At 35.4% G+C, this 23,244-nt stretch overlaps 2 non-coding genes across 2 annotated transcripts; both read right to left on the reverse strand.

The window, feature by feature from the left end:
- Positions 1 to 529: 529 nt before the first annotated feature.
- Trnat-ugu (transfer RNA threonine (anticodon UGU)) lies at positions 530 to 604 on the reverse strand. The gene has a single exon. It is a non-coding gene; the product is annotated as a tRNA-Thr (tRNA).
- Positions 605 to 4,961: 4,357 nt separating this feature from the next.
- Trnav-cac (transfer RNA valine (anticodon CAC)) lies at positions 4,962 to 5,038 on the reverse strand. The gene has a single exon. It is a non-coding gene; the product is annotated as a tRNA-Val (tRNA).
- Between the last annotated feature and the right edge of the window lie 18,206 nt (positions 5,039 to 23,244).

Consider the following 23,244-nt stretch of genomic DNA (forward strand, 5'->3'; position numbering starts at 1 on the left):
GTACAGAATAGAAGACAGAGGGACAAACTTATGTACCTATAGAGATCTGATCCTTGACACAGGTGTCAAATATACATTAGAGAACATATAGTCTTTTTTTTTTTTTAATGTGTGTGTGTGTGTGTGTGTACCAGGGATTTAACCCAGGGTGTTTAACCACTGCACCACATCCCCAGCCCTTTTTATGTTTAATTTTGAGATAGGGTCTGGCCTGGTTGCTCTGGGCCTTGTTAAGTTACTAAACCTGGCTTGCAATTCACCTGCCTCAGCCTCCCAAACTGCTGGAATTACAAGTGTGCACCACTCACTTGGCCAGATAGTTTTTCCAACAAATGGTGCTGGGAAAACTGGTAATCCATAGGTAGAAGTATGAAATTAGACTCTTGTCTCTTATTCTGTACAAAAATCATCTCAAAATGTATCAAAGACCTAGAAATTAGACCAGAAACTATGCAACTCCTAGAAGAAAATGTAGGTTCAACAGTCCAGAATATAGACACAGATTATGACTTTCTTTTTGTTTGTTTTTTTTGGGTGCTGGGGATTGAACCCAGGGCCTTGTGCATACAAGGCAAGCACTCTACCAACTGAGCTATATCCCCAACCTAGCCAATGATTTTCTTGATAGGAACACTAAAGCTTAGGAAATAATACCAAGAGTTAATATATGGGATGTCATCCACTTAAAAAGCTTCTGCACAGCAAAGCAAACAATTAAGAACGTGAAGAGAGGGTTGGGATTGTGGCTCAGTGGTAGAGTGCTCATCTAGCATGTGCAAGGCCCTGGGTTTGATCCTCAGCACCACATAAAAATAAATAAGCAAAATAAAGATATAAAAAAAGAAAGTTAAAAAAAAAACTGAACTTAAAAAAAAAAGAACGTGAAGAGAAAACCTACAGAATTGGAGAGATATTTGCTAACACTATTCTGACAGATAATTAATATCCAGAATATTTAACTAACTCAAAAAACTTAACCCCCCCCAAGTACCCCAGCTAATAAATGGGCTAATGAACTAAATGGACATGTCTCAAAAGAAGACATACAAATGGCCAAAAAAAATACATGAAAAAATGTTTTATCATCATTAGCAATTAGGGAAGTGCAAATCAAAATTATCCTGAGATTTCATCTCACTGTAGTCAGAACTTTTACACTGTTGGCAGTCATGAAGAATAAAACAATAACAAATGCTGGAGAGGATGTGATGAAAAAGGAATACTTTTACACTGTTGGTAGAATTGTAATTTAGTACAACTACTATGGAAATCATTATGGAGGTTTCTCAAAAAACTAGGCTTAGAGGGCTGGGGATGTGGCTTAAGCGGTAACACGCTCACCTGGCATGTGCGGGGCGCTGGGTTCCATCCTCAGCACCACATAGAATAAAGATGTTGTGTCCACCGAAAACTGAAAAATAAATACTAAAAAAAAATATAGGCATAAAACCACCATATTTCCCAGCTATTCCACTCCTGGTATTTATCCTGAAGAATGAAAGTCCTCATAATATAGTGATACATGCATATCCATGTTTATAGCAGCATAGTTCACAATACTCAAGCTATGGAGCCAGCCTAGGTGTCCATCAACAGATGAATGTATAAAGAAAATGTGGCAGATACACACAATGGAGTTTCATTCAGCCATGAAGAAAAATGAAACTATGTCATTTGCAAGCAAATGAATGGAACTTAAAACCATTGTTAAGTGAAATAAGCCAAACTCAGAAGTTCGAGGGTCATATGTTTTCTCACATATGTGGAAATTAGAGAGGAAAAAGGAGAAGAAAAGTGAGGGAATCTCATGAAAATTGACGGAAGAGCAGTAGGATAGGAAAGGAACCAGGGGAAGGGAGAAAGGAAGAGAAAGGAAAACCACTGGGTGATGATGTTGGCAAAATTTTCTTGTTATGTTGTGTGCATGTACAAATATATAACAACAAATTCCATCGGTATGTACAACTATAATACACCATTAAAAATATGGGGGAAAATAATTTAAAGTTTAGATCATTAATTTCATAAAACACAATGAAAGTCTAATGGAAGTCAAGAGATTGGGAAATATCACAGTGAAGGGCTCTAATGTGTTCTAGGGGTGGGCCCTTGGCACTTGCGTGCTTAGGGTTTGGTGGTAGGGGGAAGAGTTTCAAATACAAGTGTCAGCTAAGAGATTCTCTTTTGTTTAATTTAGTTTTTTTTTTTTTTTCTTTTCTTTTTTGATACCAGGGATTGAACCCAGAGAGCCACATCCCCAGTTCTTTTTATTTTCTATTTTGAGATAGGGTCTGGCTAAGTTACTTAAGGTTTTGCTAAATCAGTGAGGTTGGCCTCAAATTTGCTTTCCTCCTTCCAAAGTTAGTCAAGCTGCTGGGATTACAGGTGTGCTCCACTATGTGTGGCCCCTCATTTAACTTAGTTTTAGTTTAGCTTTGCCTAAAAAAACCCATGCTTGGGCTGGGGTTGTAACTCAGCGGTAGAGCGTTTGCCTAGCACATGTGAGGCCCTGGGTTCAATCCTTATCACCACATAAAAATAAATAAAATAAAAGTATTGTGTCCAATTGCAACTAAAAAATAAAATATTAAAAAAACCATGCTTTCTTGGCCTGGGGTTGTGGCTCAGCGGTAGAGTGCTCGCCTAGCTCGTGCGAGGCCCTGGGTTGGATCCTCAGCACCACATAAAAACAAATTAACAAAATAAAGGTATTGAGTACAACTAAAAATTAAATATTAAAAAAAAACATGCTTTCTCTCCTATGCCATATAGCTTTGATTTTTTTTCCTTAAGTAGCACATTTCAGCAGAACAACAGAAGATTCAGGGTTGAGTCTTAGCACCCAAGTAAATTTAGACAAGTTGCTATACCTCTGTGAGCCTCACGGTTTTGTTTTTTTTTGTTGTTTGTTTGTTTGTTTTTAATACTGAGGCTTGAACCCAGGGGTGCTTAACCACTGAGTCACATCTCCCAGCCCTTTTAAATATTTTATTTAGAGACAGGGTCTCACTGAATTGCTATCTGCCTCACTCACTAAATTGCAGAGGCTGGCAATTGAACTCATTATTCTCCTGCCTCAGCCTCTCCAGCCACTGGGATTACAGGTGTGCACCACTGTGCCTAGCAAGCTTCTGTTTTATCATTTATGAAATGGGGCCAAAATACAAGGGTAGTTGTGAATTAAAATAACTACCAAATTAAAACCAAATAAATTACAATGAAAATATGGGCTAAGCCCTGGACAAGGAAAGTTGTTTCCACCTTTTTAGAGAGATGAGCAATCAAGTCACCTTTGAACTGTTGAGGCTCAAATCAGGAAAGGTATAAGTCCTGGATAGGAAACTCTGAAGAAGAAAGAGAGCAGGGATGGGTAGCAGATTGGCAGAGTCAGGGTGAGGCATAGCTGTATATATTACAATTCTTATTACACATATACAGCAGAATTTTTCATATCTCTGGTTGTATATAAAGTATGTTCACACCAATTAGTGTCTTCATACATGTACTTTGGATAATGATGTCCATCACATTCCACCATCCTTGCTAACCACCTTCCCTCTCTCTTCCCCTCCCACCCCTCTACCCTACTTAGAGTTTGTCTATTCCTCCATACCCCACTATGAATCAGCCTCCTTATATCAGAGAAAACATTCTGCATTTGTTTTTTTGGGATTGGCTAACTTCACTTAGCATTATCTTCTCCAATGCCAACCATTTACCTGCAAATGCCATGATTTTATTCTCTTTTATTGCTGAGTAATATTCCATTGTGTACATATGCCACATTTTTTATCCATTCGTTTACTGAAGGGCATCTAGGTTGGTTCCATAGTTTAGCTATTGTGAATTGTGCTGCTATAAACATTGATGTGGCTGTGTCCCTGTAGTATGCTGTTTTATTTTAAAAATTTTTTATAATAACAAAAATGCTGGAAAAAATAGTACATTGGACATCTTCAATTAAATTAAACAATTGTTAACATTTTGCCACATTTGCTTTAGCCTTTACTCTGTACAATAATTTAAATACACATACTTATAACTATAATATATGTGCATGTGTATTTATAAAGTATTTGATAGCATGACACTTAATCCATAAAGCTTCAGCATGTATCTGTTAAGAATAAGGACATCCTCCAGTCTAAGTATTATTACTACTTTTTTTTTTTCCTCCTGGTACTGAAGATTGAACCCAGGGGCACTTTGCCACTGAGTTATATCCCCAGCCCTTTTTGTTTGTTATTTTGAGGTCTCACTAAATTGCTTAGGGTCTCACTAAATTGCTGAGGCTAGCTTTGAATTTTCAATCCTCCTGCCTCAGCCTCCTGAGTTGCTAGGATTACAGTGTGTACCACCATGCCCAGATACATTATTACTACTTCTTTTTTGAAAAATATTGTTTAGTTTTCAATGGACCTTTATTTTATTTATTTTTATGTGGTACTGAGAATTGAATACAGTGCCTCACACATGCTAGGCAAGTGAGTGGGTGATTTTGGCCTTTCATGGATATTTGATGATGACAGAAGACATTTTTGGTTGTTACAACTCCAGGGCTCTACCACTGAGTCCCAGCCCCAGCCCCATTATTACTACTTCTAACATCTGTACAATATTCAAATTTCTCCAATTGGTTCAACAAATATCTTTTATAGTTTTAAAGATCTAGTCAAAGTTTTCATATTGTTGTGTCTCTTTTGTCTTTTTGATTCTAAATAGTTTTTCACCTTTTATTTTCTTTTTATTACATTAACTTTTTGTAGGTTTCAGGCTATTTTTCTTATGTTCCACATTGTGGGGTTTTTTGTTTGTTTCCTCATGGTGTCCCTTAACTTGCTAGATTCCTTTTCTTTTATAAATTTGATGTTAGCATACAGATGCAATTATACACAGGTTAAGGTTTTTTTAAAAAATATTTTATTCTCTAGTTTTTCTAGTTGGACACAATACCTTTTTTTTGGGGGTGGGTGCTGGGGATTGAACCCAGGGCCTTGTGCATGTGAGGCAAGCACTCTACCAACTGAGCTATATCCCCAGCCCCAAGTGAACACAATATCTTTATTTTATTTTTATGTGGTGCTAAGGATTGAACCCAGTGCCTCATGCATGTCAGGCAAGTATTCTACAACCCCAGCCCTACAGGTAAAGTTTATGATGTCATTCTGTCCCATTAATAATGATGTTACATTTGGTCACATGGTTAACTTAGTGATTTCCTATCATAAGATACATTTTCCCATTTGTGGTTACAAATAATCTGTTCAGTGATACTTTAATATTATGCAGATATTCCTTCACCCAATAATTACATACATTTTTTTGTCTTACTTGGTTTTCCCTAATGTATCATTGATTAATATTCATAGGTTAAAATCAGAAGACATCTCTATGTAGATTAGTAGGTCTCCAGTGTGGGTGATTTTGGCCTTTCATGGACACTTGATGATGACAGAAGACATTTTTAGTTGTTACAACTCCGGGGTAGTGGGCAGATGAGCTACTGATATCTTGTGGGTAGAAGCCAGGGATACTGTTAGGCATCCTACAGCACACAGGGCCACCCCACATAGGGAAGAATCACTCAGCCAAGAAGGTCAATAATTCTGCTGTTGAGAAAATTTAACCTAGGTGCTTCTTTCTCATACACAGTTCATTGACCTTTTGAAGGTTTTATTAAAGTTTTAGAGTCTATCTTCAGCCATGGTAGAATCCAAGCAGATGTTAGAATCCATTGACACTTACCCATGATTCAAACCAAGCAGATTTTTACTACCTACCTGTTCTTTTTATTTATTTATTTATTTGGTTGTCAATGGACTTTATTTATATGCGGTGCTGAGAATCGAACCCAGTGCCTCACACACGCTAGGCAAGAACTCTACCACTAAGCTACAACCCCAGCCCCTACCTACATGTTCTTTTTATTTTCTTTGTAGGTATCTTCTTAAGAAGGATTTAAATTGCTTTCTCTATTCTCAGTAAACTAATATAAGGATAAAAATGTCAAAACAAAACTCAGAATGAACATGTCAAAGCATTTGGTCTGCTTTTGTTTTTTCAAGATGAGTTTGGAATGTCATCTTAAAAGCCTAAGAGCCAGAGAAGAGAAAATGGAGAAATACCAAACCAAGTTAAGAATTCACTGTTACTAAAATGGCCCAGAGAGAATGACCAGAGTTCAAGAAAGGGCAGGGGAGTGCAGAGGGCATTTCCACTCTCACACCTGTAAGTTATTAATGACCTTTGAAGTGATTGTTGATGGAAGAACTTGTACATTTGAGCTGCTTCACATGTATACTGAGTGTATTCAGAGGACTGTCTAGCTTCTGGAGCTTTGGAATATCTTCAAGCTGAATCAGAGATCAAACAGCAAAACCCATGACTTGGGAATATCATGTAGCCATGTGACATGTGGAAGGACCCAGAGTATGAGAACCAATGCCTAAATGGCTATGCTGTATATGTTTAACTCTGAGAAATATAACATTGCGCACAACTTTTAAAATAGCAACCTCAGAGAATAATGTCCCAGAGTTCCAAGATAATTTAGTAGGATGTTTGTTTCTGTACATTGTTCGCATTCATAAACCTGTTCATTGAATATTAGAACCCAAGTACCTTATTTTTCTCTGAATTTTCATTGGCCAGCTTTTACAGAATTTGCTTATTTTATATTTTGTACTCACGCACGTTACATTTTTTGTTGAGATCTGAGTCAACAATTTTCTTTGCATTTTATGAAGACTGAATGTTTGCACTAGAGAGCTAGCACATGAATATACTCAATATTACTATATTTCACTTTTAAAAGGAAGCAGCAAAATACATAGGTCAGTATCTTTATTTTTGTCCCCCCCCCTTTTGTTTTTTCAGTACCGTGAATTGAACTTTCAAGGGAGCTTTACCACTGAGCTACATCCCTAGCCCTTTTTATTTTTATTTTTTGAGGTATTGGCGATTGAACCCAGGGGTGCTTTATCACTAAGCTGAAGTCCCCAGACTTTTTTGTTTTTTATTTTGAGACAGGGTCTAAGTTGCTTAGACCCTCGCTAAGTTGCTGAGGCTGGCCTTGAACTCGCAATCTTCCTGTTTAGCCTCCTGAGCTGCTGTGATCACAGGTGTGTGCTACAGTGCCTGGCTCCCTGCCCTTTTTATTTTGAAGCAGAGTCTTGCTAAATTACTCAGGCTGGCTTGGAACCTTCAATCCTCTTGCCTCCACCTCCTAGTTGTTGGGATTTCAGCAGGCATCACCACACCTCACTCAATAATTTAATTCTATTGATAATTATTTGTTATTTCCTATATTTGCTCAATTTCTACAAAATATGAACGATGGAATAAAAATCTGTGACATGGTATAGATCATTAATCATCTCCATAAATGGGATGAGAGAATAAGGAAAGAAGAATGGGAAGATGATGATCTCAATTATTCTAATATCTGGGGTCCTATCATTTCTGTCAGCAATTTTTTTATCTTTGAAATTCTCTTTATTCTTTGTGAAAGAGATTCATTTAGAGCAGTATCAAAAGCTAACAAGGATAGTATAAGAAATGTATAGGATCATCTTATTCATGAATCGCAAGTAAAATCTAAGCAAACTAAATCTAGTGATTCAGTCATTCAAAATGACCAAATTGGATTCATCCCAGGATTGCAAGTTAGTTTATCATTGGAAAGTTGACTTTACCATAATTAATATATGTAATTTATAAGGTTAAGAAAATAATTAAAATTTTTTAAAATTTTAATTTTAAATTTTACATGATAGTAGAATATATTTTGACATATTAGACAAATAAGGAATATAACTTTAAAACCATATTACCATCTTAATGCAGAAAGGGAAAAAAAACCTACTCTAAATAAGCTAGGAATATGAAGAAACTTCCACAACCCAATATAGTCCATCTCTGAGAAAACCACAGCAAATATACTTTACTCTTCTTTGTTTGAGATAGTCTTACAGTGTTGCCCAGGCTGGTCTTGAACTTGTGGGCTCAAGGGATTCTTCTCCAGCCTCCACCTCCCATTTTTCCCAAATATGCTTAATGGAGAAATGTTGGTGACATTCCTTTTATGCAGTAAAGACAAGGATGGTCCACATTTTTATTTTAGAGTTATTCTCAAATATTATGAAAAGAAAAAGAAGGTATAATATTTGTGAAGAAGGAAACAACGTTATTTATAAATGATATGGTTGTCACTCTATAAAAGCTTAATGATCAACAAAAGAATTATTAGGATGAATAGGATTATTTAACAAGATTGCTGGATATGAGAGAAGTATTAAACACTCAAGTACATTTAAATACCAGGGACAAGTTGTTAGAAATATAAGTTTAAAAAAGATTCTGTTTATTATAGTACTAAAATTCATAAAGTACCTTAGAAAATGTAGCAAAAAAAAGTTTGTTCAAGATATCTAAATAAATAGAGATAGTCTATGTGGATGATCAAAACCCAATGTTTTAAGAACACTAATTCTACCAAGAAAGTCATTAAAATTCATGCCTCCAACAGTTTTTCCTTTACTTAGAAGCTGAATCTATAATTGATATGAAGGAGGAGCCAAGGTCTAAGATTATCCAAGACACTCCTGAAGAAAAACAGTAAGGTTGTATTAGATCTTAGAATGTACTGTACAGGTATAGTAACTGGTACAGTGTTTAATTGGCACAAAGAGAGAAGTAGACCAGGGGAGCAAAATAGAGAACCCAGTGTCAGACCCCAACACAAACACACACACACACACACACACGCACACACACACGCACACACATAAAGGGGGGGCGGAGAGAAAGAGTAAGGGCATGCACATCAACAGGTGTGAAAGATAACTACTAACTATATGAATGGAAGAAAAGCAAAGGTCCCTACCCCCAAACATATACAAAAATCAACTCCCAATTAAAGATTTAAACAGGAAAGGCAAAGCCATAAAACTTTTATAAAGACAATCTGTCTATACAACTTCAGGATAAGGAAGGATTCTGTTAACAGAAAACAAAAAGTTGAAACCCAAAATGAAAGATTAGTTAACCTGATGTTAACAACAAAATGAATTTGTTTTTGTTTGGGGAAAAAAAAGACATCTAAAATTTAGAGTGAAAAATATAACTTAAAACTGGGAGAATATAATTGTAACACAATAACTGACAAATAATTAACATCCAGAATATATGGAAAAATCTTACAGATCAATAAACAAATAAGCAAAAAGAACAAAAGACAGGAGCATCATTTCATAAAAGAAAAACACAAACAACTCGTAAGTATGTGCAATTCACTAGTCAAACTCATTAGTAGTGGGGGATGTGCAAATTAAAGCATAATAAGATAACATTCATATTTATCAGAATGTGAAAACTTTAAAGTTGGATAGTACCAAATACTGACAAGGATTAGGGAGTAAAAGAATTTATTATATGTGAGATGGCCCACTCTGTAATCCCAGTTACTGAGAAGGGTAGGGCTGGGGAATACCATGTTCAAGGCCAGTGTTGGCAATTTAGCAAGACCCTGTCTCAAAATGAAAAAATGGGCTGGGGATGTAACTGATAGGGCACTTGCCTAAATCTTGCATGAGGCCCTGGGTTCCATATCCAGAATTTTAAAAAATGAAACAATAAAAAAAAAACTCATATGCATTTGATAAGAATATACATTATTATTTTGTGGTACTGGGGATTGAACCCAGGGGTGCTCTATCAAGTAGCTGGCATACAGGTCTGCACCACTACACCAGTTGAGAATATAAATCATTACAATGACTTCAAAAAATATTTTGGCATTGTCTAGCAATCATTGACAGTACTAGTCAATAGTAAAATTGAGCTCTGGTGCCATGCCAGCTATGCTATCCCCAGGAATGTATCCTGGGGAAAGTTGATGTGTATATTCATCAAGAACAAGTGCAAGAATGTTAATGGCAACTTTGTTTAATAAAGACATGGGAACAGAGCAACATGAATCACCAATGATAGTAACCTGGATAAATAAATTGTAGTATAGTTGTACAAATTGATCTATATTATAACAATGAAAACTAATGAGTCTTGGGCTGGGGATGTGGCTCAAGCGGTAGCGCGCTTGCCTGGCATGTGTGCAGCCCAGGTTCGATCCTCAGCACCACATACAAACAAAGATGCTATGTCCGCCAATAACTAAAAAATAAATATTAAAAAAAAAAGAAAACTAATGAGTCTTAGTTTGAATGAATCTCAAAAAAATGTAGTGTTGAGTAAATAAAAAAGAATCACAGAGAAGTAAATATCATTCTGTTTATATAAAACGTAAAATAAACACATTATATTGTTAAGTTCTGCATACATTTATGATAAATAAACCATTGACAAAATGATTAAACAATGATTATGAAATTTGGGGTAATGATTACCTGGAGTGGAAAGATGGTAGTGGGCCTTGAGTTATTGACAGTGTTCCCTTCATAAGCTACATCCTAGGTGCACAAAAAAATGTGCGTGTGATTATTCCTAAACCATGTGCTCATAATTTACAGTTCATTTGTGTGCTAATTTTCACATTACAATATTTAAAAAGAAGAATTCATTAAAAATTATGACTCTTGGGGCCGGGGTTGTGGCTCAGTGGTGGGTTGGATCCCTGGCACTGCATAAAAACAAACAAATAAAATAAAGGTATTGTGTCCATCTACAACTAAAAAAAATTTTTAAAATTATATGACTCTTGGTCTTTTTACAAATTTACAAATAAGTCATCTTCTTGGAGACTTAAGAGAGAGAACACCTTTTTGCTTCGAAATAATTCCAAACTCACAGAAAAATTGCAAGAATGGTACTTGAAATCCTTGCTTATTTTTTTCCTAGATTCACTTTATGTTAATATTTTATCTTACTTGCTTTATTGTTAGATTTATTGCCTCTTGACACATACACATTTATGTCTAAACTATTCAAGAATAAGCTGTATACATTATGCCCCTTTCCCTCTAGGTACTTCATTATATATTTCCTCAGAAAAAGGACATTCTATTATGGAACCACAGTACAGTTGTCAATGTCAGGAAATTAAACATTGAAAAAATACTTTAGAAAAAATCTACCATCCACATTCCACTTCATCAACTGCCCTCATAATGTCTTTGATAGCATTTGATTTTTCCTCCACTAGAGGTTGCAGTACACGTATCAGTTATGTTCTTTAGTCTCTTTCATTTGGAACAGTTTCTCAACCTTTGTTTATCCTTTATGACAATGATACTTTTGAAGAATACTGATTTTTTAAGACAATGATTTCATTTTGAGTTTGGTGTTTTCTCATGATTATACTCAGATTAAGGATTCCTAATCAAAATGCTATATAAATAACATTCATCTCAGAATATCACATCTTAAGGTATACAATATCTATTTGACTGTCTGTGGTGATATTAATTTTGATAATTTAGCCATGATGTGCATTTTCTCTACTCTAAGGGCGAGGATTTCTTTGGAGAAAGCTGCTGGGGTGGGGGGGACTGAACCCTGCTCTCTTCTAATGGAGAGAAGTAGGTGATTTTCCCCTCATCTCAAGTAAAAAGAGAAAAGCTTCAATGAGAATAATTCAGCAATCTTCAATGTTATCTTCTAAATGTATTAGGTCACAGTTCACTGATGTCTGATTCCTTGTCAGGGAATCTGGAGAGAGGAGGGGGCTGTCTTGGTGCTTGGAGGTGAAGCAGAGGAGAGTTACTAATAGATAAGAATTAGCTTGTTCTTTAGGAATTTGTTAGGCAACAGTGGACTGGATGTGAAGGACAGCTATTTAGGGTCATTTCATTGTCTGAGTTACAGGCCACCTAAAGGAGAGAAGCTGGCAGAGGCCCATTGAATTCCTACTAGTTAGGAAAAAAACAAAGTACCTCTTTGCAAAGTACACTCTTGCAGGTCAAGGGTACTGCAGGAGATTTGGGGTGGGGGTATCTCCTAAGAACCCATGGAGGGCTCCAAATGGGAGTCAGCTTTCAATATCTGCAAGCCCAGAAGGCATGAAGCCATCTTTGGACTTACCTGTAGAATAAGAACATTGCTCTGCCTCTCCACTGGGTGAAAGAGAAGTTAGTAAAAACCACAGGAGGAAGGTGGCAGCTGAGGGACAGAGAGCCACGCTTCCCTCTGGCACTGCAAGATATTAGTCCACTGCAGGCCCCATTGGGGAGAGGACAGGGTCTAACATGCAATTAACTTTGAAGCTTTCATCATTTCATAGGATCAAACATGAAATTGTTTGTGATGTAAAGCAACTACAGGACTTTTAATTAAGTAAGAATGGTCAGAAAAGTCATGTCACTGCTTGAGTTTTTATTTGGGGGGTGGGGAGAACTTACTCGAATAAATTTCGTTTATTGTTTGAAAAATATTTTTTGAATCAGTAAAATAATACATAATCCAAAATTAAAATGGTATGAAAAGTGTACACTGAGAAATTTCTCCTTACATCTGTTTTAAAAGGTAGACATTTTTATGCGCTTATTATTTGTTGTTCTAATATTCTTTTTTCTTTCTTTCTTTCTTTCTTTCTTTCTATTTTTGCAGTACTACAGATAAAATTCAGGGCCTCTCACATGCTAGGCAAGTGCTCTGTTACTGAGCCATGTCCCTAGCTCTCTGATATTCCTTTATACAAATACAAGAAAATATGAATATGTAATCTATGCTCTTGTTTCTCACAGAAAGGAACATACTTTTTAAAACCTGATCTTTTTTTTTTTTTAATTGTGGTAAAATGTGCATAACATTAAAAGCTTACTTTTTTTGTATGGCAATACTGGGGATTGAACCCAGGGGTTCTCTGCCACTGAAGACCCCAGTCCTTTTTATTTTTTTCAAATTTCTATATTTTTATTGTTTGTTATTTTTATTTAAACTTTCCCAGAAGAAAAGAGTGGAAGAAAAAGAGGTTTGATCCCATGGGAAGATTCGATTCTCTGCGACTCACTCTTTCTATTCCATCTTTTCCTTAAAGATCCTTTAGAGATCCTCTGCTTCAAGACAGATAGACATGTCCTACTTCAGGTTTGACAGCTGTCCAGGAGAAAAACATTCCCATTCTCCAGACCTGTAACATATCATGTCACACCACCAGATATATTATTTGCAAATATTTTCCTTTATCCTATGGGTTATTTTATTCTTTTGATAATATATTTTGATGAAAATTTTTTGTTTTTAGTATTGGGGATTGAACCCAGGGCACTTAACCACTAAGCCACATTACCAGTCCTTTTAATTTTCTTTTTCGAGACAGGGTCTTGCTAAATTGTCCAGGCTAGGCTCAAACTTGAAATACTCCTGCCTCAGCCTTCCAAGTCTCTGAGATTACAGGTGTGTGTCACTATGCCCAGCTATTTTGAGACAGGGTTTTGCTTAATCAAAAATGTTAAATTATTTCTTTTTTTTCTTTTATTGTCTATACTTTTGGTATCATATCCAAGAAAAAATGCCCTACTTAATGTCATGAGAATTTTCCCTGGAATATGGGTTGCTATCCCTATGGCTGACTGCTGGGAGGATAATGGTCAGTAGCCACTATGTCAAAGGTCAAGTTTTATAAGGCTCTTTGTAGAGCTTGGCCTTGGATGTTGCAAGTGTTTGGACTATAAAATTCTAAAGTAGTTACTTCAGACCGTTCTGCCAATTGCGTGCTTGTTCGGGTGGAAGGATGGATTCCTGGAGTCTCCTGGATGTGTAAATTCCTGGATATGCATTTAAAAACAAACTTGACAATATATCCTGGAGATCTATTTATGTATCAGTTCATTCAGATCTTTCTCATTCTGTTTAATAGCTACATATATTCTGTAGAATGGGTACACCATGGTTTATTCAACACATTATCCAATCATTCTTTTTTTTATATATGACTGCGGAATACATTACAATTCTTATTACATATATAGAGCACAAGTTTTCATATCTCTGGTTGTATACATAGTATATTCACACCAATTTGTGTCTTCATACCTGTACTTTGGATAATAATGATCATCACATTCCACCATCAATAATTACCCCATGCCCTCTCCCTTCTCCTCCCATCCCTCTGCCCTATCTAGAGTTAGTCTATTCCTCCCATGCTCCCTCTCCCTATCCCACTATGAATCAGCCTCCTTATATCAAAGAAAACTTTTTTTTTTTTTTGGCGGGGATTGGCTAACTTCACTTAGCATTATCTTCTCTAACTCCATCCATTTACTTGCAAATGCCATGATTTTATTCTCTTTTATTGCTGAGTAATATTCCATTTTTATATGCCACATTTTTTTTACCCATTCATCTATTGAAGGGCATCTAGGTTGGTTCCATAATTTAGCTATTGTGAATTGTGTTGCTATAAACATTGATGTGGCTGTGTCCCTGTAGTATGCTATTTTTAAGTCCTTTGGGTACAGACCGAGGAGAAGAATAGCTGAGTCAAATGGTGGTTCCATTCCCAATTTTCCAAGAAATCTCCATAGTGTTTTCCATATTGGCTGCACCAATTTGCAGTCCCACCAGCAGTGTATGAGTGTACCTTTTCCCCCATATCCTCACCAACACTTATTGTTGTTTGTCTTCATAATAGCTGCCATTCTGACTGGAGTGAGATGAAATCTTAGAGTGGTTTTGATTTGCATTTCTCTAATTGCTAGTGATGATGTGATTTAAAAAATCTTGTGTGTAGATGTGTATATATGTGTGTGTATAAACATATTACCTATACAGGTATGTCTGTAGGGACTTATTTCTGAAATCAGAAATGCTAGGTCAGAATAAATGCACTTTCAGTTGTAAATATTGCTAAAAGATCATTCATGGGAGTTGTATCCTCAAAATACCATGAGCAATGTATGAGAGAGCCTGTTTCCCCAAAGTTATAATTTAAAAGTTTCAATTTTAAACTTTTGAAATTTTGCCAATTTGGTAAGTGAGAAATGTCATCTGAATGTAATTTTACTTTGCATCTTTCTTATGAGTGAAGGTGTGTATGTTTTTAGATGTTGCAGAAGTGAGTTCCTTAGAAAAATTGAAGAGGACACAATGAACACAAATTAAATGATCTTCTTTGGTCTTGCTTGTTCAGGGTAGTGCTTGTGATCCTAACTGGGGAAGCTGTTGCTGGGAGGGGAATTTGCTGCTGCTTCACAGGAGAAGACAGAGCAGGAGTGAGAAGAGTGGAGAACTAACTTGCAAGCTGGGGCAGGAGAAACTTTCTTTAAAAAAAAAAAATCAGAGTGAATTGAAATTATCATAACTTCAACTGTCCTCACATTCTTGACTGTTTCCTTTGTTGTGAAGAAACTTTATGGTTTGATACCATCCATTTATTGATTCTTGATTTTACTTCTTGCGCTTTAGGAGTTTTATTGAGGAATTTGGTTTCTCAGTGGAATGGTGTTTCTCAGTTCTCCCAATCTTAAATTTTTATTTTTAAAACTTGTAAACTGACAAATTTTAGTTGTATATATTTTTAGAGTACAAAGTGCTATTATGTCAGTGTAGAATAATTAAACTAATTAACTTAGACATCACCCCTAAACTTACAATTTTGTGATAAGAACATTTGAAATTCACTGTCAGTAATTTTGAAATGTACAGTTCATTATCATAAACTATATTCTCTATATTGTGCATATATCTCAAAGAAATAAACCACTTACTGCTCTTAATTGAGGTTTTGTACCTCTATTTTTTCCCCCAGTATTGGGGATTGAATTAAGTGTTATGCTACCACTGATCCACATCCCCAGCCCTTAAAAATTTTTTTTTGGGGGGGTACCAGGTATTGATCAGAGGTACTTGACCACTGAACCACATACCTAGTCCTAATTTGTATTTTATTTAAGGACAGGGTCTCACTAAGTTGCTTAGCACCTCATTTTTGCTGAGGTTGAACTCGTAATCCTCCTTCCTCAGCCTCCCAAGACTCTGGGATTACAGGCATGAACCACTGAGCCCAGCACAATTTTTTGTTTTGAGACAGGCTCTCACTAAGTTGAGTAGGATGAGATCCTCCTGCCTCAGTCTCCTGAGTTGCTGAGAGTAGAGACATCTGCTACCACACCCAGTGTATATCCCCATTCTTTTAATGGCTTTGAGGGAAAGCTAAGTATGACTATTGTAGGATATGAATTAAAGTAGCTACCAAATTTTTTTCATTTTGCAAAGTTGAAACTCTATACCCATTAAACCTAACTTCCCATTTCGCCTTCTCAATTCCTGGCAACAACCATTCTATTTTTTTTATTTCTATGAATCTGACTACTTTAGATATTGCATATAAGGAAAATTATACAATATTTATCTTTTTGTAACTGGTTTATTTCACACAGCACAATGACTTTAAGGTTCATGCACATTGTAGGATATGGCAGCATTTTCTTCCTTTGTATATATGCACCACATTTTGTTTATCCATCTCTTGACTGCTGTTTGAGTTACTTCTACCTCTTGGCTATTGAGAGTAATGTTTCTGTAAACTTGGTGTGCAAATATATCTTTGACATCTTGCTTTCAATTCTTCTGCATGTATATCCAGAAGTGGAATTGATGGATCATATGGTAATGCAATTTTTAAGTTTTTGAGGAGCCTCCACACCACTTTCCATAGTTATTGTACTATTTTATCTTATTTTGTTCTTTGTGAACAAAGAAGACATGACAATAGAATGTATTTTATTTTATTAAAAAATTTTTTTAGTTGTAGATGGACACAATATCTTTATTTTATTTTTATGTGGTGTTGAGGATGGAACCCAGTGTCTCATGCATGCTGGGTGAGCATTCTACCACTGTGCCACAACCCCAGCCCCTAGAATGTATTTTTTAAAATTTTTTTGTGGTTGTAGATAGACAGCATGCCTTTATTTTGTTTGCTTATTTTTGTATGCAGTGCTAAGTATCAAACCCAGTGCCTCACATGTGCTAGGCAAGTGCTCTGCCACTGAGCCCCAGCCCCAACCCAGAATGTATTTTGACATATCATATATACATGGAGCATAACTTCCCATTTTTGTGGTTATGCATGATGTGAAGTTACATTAGTCATGAATTCTTATATGGACATAGGAATGTTGTATCTGATTCATTCTACTATCTTTCCCATCTCCATCCTCTCTCCTTTTCCCCCACTCTGCCCTGTCCAGTCTGGTGAATCTGCTATTCTCTACCCTCTGCCTATTATGAGTCATGATTCAAATATCAGAGAGAACATTTGGCCATTGGTTTTATGGGATTGGCTTATTTCACTTAGTATGATAGTCTCCCATTCATCCATTTACCAGCAATGCCATCCTTTCATTCTTCTTTATGTCTGAGTAATATTCTATCGTGTATATATAACACATTTTCTTTATCTGTTGAAGGGCACTTAGGTTGATTTCATAGCTTAGCTATTGTGAATTGAGCTGCTACAGACATTGATGTGGCTGTGTCACTCTAATATGCTGATTTTAAGTTCTCCGGGTATATGCTAAGGAGTGGGATAATTGGGTCAAATGGTGGTTCCATTCTGAGCTTTCTGAGGAATCTCCATACTGATTTTCATAGTGGTTGCATCAATTTTCAGTTCTACCAGCAACGTATGAATGTACCTTTTCCCCAACATCCTTGTCAATACTCATTGTTGCTTGTATTCTTGATAACTGCCATTCTGACTGGAGTGATATTAAATATCAGTGTAGTTTAATTTGCATTTCTCCAATTGCTAGTGATGTTGAGCAGTTTTTCATGTATTTGTTGATTCATCATATTTCTTCTGTGAAGTGTCTGTTCAATTACTTTGCCCATTTATAGATTGGGTTATTTGTTTGTTTGTTTGTTTGTTTTTGAGTTCTTTATATATCCTGGAGATTAATGCTCTGAGATGCAGATGGCAAATATTTTCTGCCATTTAGTAGGCACTGTCCTTACATTCTTGATTGTTTCCTTTGTTGTGAAGAAACTTTATGGTGTGATACCATCCCATTTATTGATTCTTGATTTTACTTCTTGCGCTTTAGGAGTTTTGTTGAGGAATTTGGTTCCTAAGCTGACACTTTGTAGATTTGGGCCTACTTTTTCTTCTAGTGAAGGGTCTCTTGTCTAATACCTAGGTCCTTGATCCACTTTGAGTTGATTTTTATGCAGGGTAAGAGCAGTTTAATTTTATTTTGCTACATATGGATTTTTAGTTTTCCTAATACCATTTGTTGAAGAGGCGATCTTTACTCCAATGTTTACTTATATTCCTTTGTCTAGTATAAGATAACTGTATTTATGTGAGTTTATCTCTGTGTCTTCTATTCTGTACCATTGGTCTTCATGTATGTTTTGGTGCCAATCCAATGTCATTTTTGTTACTACAACTCTGTTGGATAATTTAAGGTCTGGTGTTGTGTTGCCTCCTGATTCATTTTTTCTTGCTAAGGATTGCTTTGGCTCTTCTGGGCCTCTTGTTTTTTCAAATAAATTCTATGACTGCTTTTTCTATTTCTATGAAGAGCAGCATTGGAATTTTAATAGGGATTGCATTAAATCTGTATAGTGCTTTTGGTAGTGTGGTTATTTTGACAGTATTAATTCTTCCTATTAAAGAACATGGGAGATCTTTCCATCTTCTAAGGTCTTCTTCAATATCTTTCTTTAGTGTTCTTTTGTTAAATTGATTCCCAAGTATTTTACTTAATTTTTTTTGAGGCTATTGTGAATAGAGTAGTTTTCCTAATTTTTTTTTCAGTTGATCCATCACTAATGTATAGGAATGCAATTGATTTATGGGTGTTAATTTTATATCCTGCTACTTTGCTGAATTAATTTATAAGTTCTAGAAGTTTTCTGGTGCGTTTTTTTTTTTTTTTTGGGGGGGGGTCTTCTAAATATAGAATCATGTTTTTGGCAAATAGAGATAGCCTGAGTTCTTTTTTTTCCTATTCATATCCCTTTAATTTCTTTCTTCTGACTAGTTGCTCTGGCTGGAGTTTCAAAGACTATGTTGAATAGAAGTGATGAAAGAGGGCATCTCTGTCTTGTTCTAGTTTTTAGAGGGAGTGCTTTCAATTTTTCTTCATTTAGAATGATGCTTGCCTTGGGCTTAGCATAAATAGCTTTTACAATGTTGAGGTGTATTCCTACTATCCCTAGTGTTTCTAATTTGTCAAATGCTTTTTCTGCATCATAAAGATACTGAGATGAGGGGCTGGGGATGTGGCTCAAGTGGTAGCGCGCTCGCCTGGCATGCGTGCGGCCCGGGTTCGATCCTCAGCACCACATACAAACAAAAGATGTTGTGTCCGCCGAGAACTAAAAAATAAATATTAAAAATTCAAAAAAAAAAAAAAAAGATACTGAGATGACCATTTAATTCTTTAAGTCTATTGATATGATGAATTACATTTATTGATTTCCATATTTTGAACTATCCATGCATCTTTGGGATGAACCCCACTCGATCGTGGTGCACTATCTTTTTAATATGTTTTTGTATGTAATTTGACATTATTTTATTAAGAACTTTTTGCATTCATGTTCATCAGGGATATTGGTCTGAAGTTTTTTTTTTTTTTTTTCTTGATGTGTCTTTGCCTGGTTTTGGTTTCAGGTGATACTAGCTTCATGGAATGAGTTTGGAAGGGTTTCCTCCTTTTTTATTTCATGGAATAATTTGAGGAAGATTGGTGTTAGTTCTTTGAAGGCCTGGTAGAACTCAGCTGAGAATACATCTGGTCCTATGTTTTTCTTTCTTGGTAGGCTTTTGATGGTGTCTTCCATTTCATTGCTTGAAATTGATCTCTTTAGATCTTCTGTGTCTTCCTGATTCAATTTGGGTAGGTCATATGTCTGTAGAAATTTGTTATGTCTTCAAGATTTTCTATTTTATTAGAGTATAAATTTTCAAAATAGTTTATGATTATTGTCTGTATTTCAGTAGTGTTTGTCATGATATTTCCTTTTTCATCATAAATTTTAGTAATTTGCATTTTCTCTCTGTTTCTGTTTGTTAGCTTGGGTTAGGGTTTATCAATTTTATTTATTTTTTCAAAGATCCAACTTTTTTTTGTTGAATTTTTGAATAGTTTTCTTCCCCCAATTTCATTGATGTCAGCTCTGATTTTAATTATTTCTATTGCTTTTGGTGTTGGTTTGTTCTCTTTTTTCTAGGGCTTGAGATGTAATGTTAGTTTATTTATTTGTTGATTTTCTTTTCTTTTAATGAATGAGTTCAATGCAATGAACTTTCCGCTTAGAACTGCCTTCATAGTATCCCAGAGATTTTAATATATTGTTTTGCAGGGCTGAGGTTGTAGCTTCAGTGGTAAAGCACTTGGCTAGAACCTGTGAGGCACTGGGTTCGATCCTCAGCACCACATAAAAATATAGAAATAAAATAATAAAGGTATTGTGTTCATCAACAACTAAAAATATTTTTTAAATGTGTTCTGCTATTATTGTTTACCTCTAAGTTGTTTTTTTTTTTTTTTTCCATCCCTGATTTCTTCTGGAATCCTTTGTTAATTCAGTAGTGTACTATTTAGTTTCCAAGTGTTAGAGTACCTTCTATTTTTAATTTTATCATTGATTTCTAATTCCATTCCATTGTGATCTAATAGAATACAAGGTATTATTATCTTTTTTTTTTTTGTATTTGCTAAGAGTTTCTTTGTGGCCTCAGATATAGATTATTTTAGAAAAGGATATGTGTGCTGCTGAGAAGAAAGTGTATTCAGTCATTGATAGATGAAATCTTTTATATAGGTGTGCTAAGCCTAAATTATTAATTGTATTTTTTATTTCTATAGCTTATTTATTTAGTTTTATTCGGAGCATCTATCCAGTAGTGATAGAGGTGTGTTCAAATCACCCAGTATTATTGTGTTGTGGTCTGTTTGATTCTTGAAATTGAAAAGGGTTGTTTGACTTATGTAAATACTCCATTATTTGGGACATAAATATATATGATTGTTACATCTTGTTGATGTATAATTTCCTTAAGCAGTATGAAATATCTTTCTTTGTCCCTTCTGATTAACTCTGGTTAATCAGAAGGCCACTTTATCTGATATGAGGATAGAAACTCCTGCTTGTTAATGAACAATGTTTATTCCATCCTTTAGTGTATGGATGTCTTTGCCTATGAGGTAAGTCTCTTGGAGATTTTGCTGGGTCTTGGTTTTTAATCCAATCTTCCAGTCTATGTCTTTCGATTGATGAGTTTAGGCCATTTACATTTAATGTTATTATTGAGAAATTATTTTTATTCCCTACAATTTTGATTTATTTTTGTTTTTAATTTGAAGTAGTTTCTCCTTTGATTATTATAGCATAGTTCCCCCCTTTGTTGGTTTTCACTTTTATTTTTCATTTCTTTTTCATCAAATATTTTATTAAGTATATATATTGTAGAACATGCTTTCTAGTTGTGAATTCTTTTTACTTTTGTTTATCATGGAAGGTTTTTATTTCATGAATTCTGAAACTTAATTTTGCTGGATATAGTATTCTTGGCTGGCATCCATTTTTTCTTTCAGAGCTTGGTATATGTTATTCCATGACCTCCTAGCTTTGAGGATCTGTGTTGAGAAATCAGCTGAGATATGGATTGGTTTCCCTCTAAAGATGATCAGTCATTTTTCTCTGACAGCCTTTACAATTCTATCCTTATTCTGTATGTTAGGCATTTTCAGAATAATGTGCCCTGGAGTAGGTCTGTTGTAATTTTGTATGCTTGGCGTCCTATAAGCCTTCTGTATTTGATTTTCCATTTTGTTCTTTATGTTTGGGAAATTTTCTGATATTATTTCATAGAAAAGATTGTGCTTTCCAAGTCTTCACCTATCCCAATAAATCTTAAATTTGGTATTTTCATGTTATCCTATATTTCTTAGAGTTCTGTTCATGGTCTGTTAACATTTCTTTTCTATGGTCAACTTCATTTTCAAATTATATATTTAGTTTTCATTGCCTGAAGCTTTGTCTTCTAAGTGGTCTAGTCTGTTGGTGATGCTTTCCATTGAATTTTTATTTAGTTTATTAATTCCTTCATTTTGGGGATTTCTACTTGATTCTTTTTTTTTTTAAATCTCTCTCTTTATTGAAGTAATCTTTCACTTTCTGTAATTTCTCTCTGATTTCACTCCTTACATTGTCCTTTACCTTGGAGATCAGCTTAACTGTGTACATTCTAAACTCCTTCTTTGACATTTCTTCTACTGTATTGTCAATTGATTCTGTTATTCAAGTATATAGGTTTGTCTGGGGCAATTTTTTCCCTTGACTTTTCATGTTTTTTTTTTTGTGTCTCCCATCTAACAGTATGGATCTACACCTGTGGAGTTTCTACCCTGTTGACTAACAGTGTCCCTGAATGTTTCCAGTACCTCACTGTTTGGGGAGAGAGAAATAATAACAACAACCAATGCAAACAATATGCAGCATTAAACCAAATAGTTCCTGCTATGATGTCTACAATGTTAATTGTCACAATAAATAGAAATGACATGATCTTACTGCCTACAATAAAAATAGTAAGTTTGCAAAAGTGTTTGCTATTTTTAATGGCGGACATGGAGAGAACGGAAGTGATGTAGGATGGGATGATTATGTGGGAGAAAGAGAGGAGAGAAGACAGGAGTGAAAAATTAAAGAAAGAGTGCAAGAGAAAACAATAGAGATTGGCTGTTATCAGAAGAAATGAGAGAAAGAGAATCAAGGGAAACAGAAAAGTGAGAGAAAAAATATATATAAAGTAAAAATTTTAAAAATTAAAATAAAAAATACAAAACAAAAGAAATATACTAATCAAACATCCTAGTCCTCAAAATACTGATCCATGAAACATAACTGACTTAAAAAATGCTAGAAATGAGAAAAAATACGAGTATTTATAAATGTCTGTGAAACTTTAAGGTCACAATTATACAGAGAAAAGGAAAAAGAAATCTTGATGAAAAATTAAAGAGTTGTTTCCATTGGAGTTGAAAAGATTCTCAGTTTCCCTACTCAGCTGTGCTACATGGAGTCAGTGAAGTGTGCTGCTTGCTGCACCCATGTCGGGCTTGCTGGAATGAGAGAGGTGATTCTGTAGGAGGAACTCCTGGAGCGTTAGGTTAGGTAGGCTCCAGGTTCTCTGCTGAGAGTCAACTGGTCTGAAGATTTAAGATCAGCACACCTCTAGGGCCCAGCAATTGCCAGTCCATGCTGGAAGACTGTTCTGCAGGAATCTCCCCTGTGTTTCACTTGTGTGGTAGAGTAGCCAGTTCTTAG

This window comes from Marmota flaviventris, chromosome 4 (genome assembly GCF_047511675.1).
Source record: "Marmota flaviventris isolate mMarFla1 chromosome 4, mMarFla1.hap1, whole genome shotgun sequence".
NCBI classification, from domain to species: Eukaryota; Metazoa; Chordata; class Mammalia; order Rodentia; family Sciuridae; genus Marmota; species Marmota flaviventris.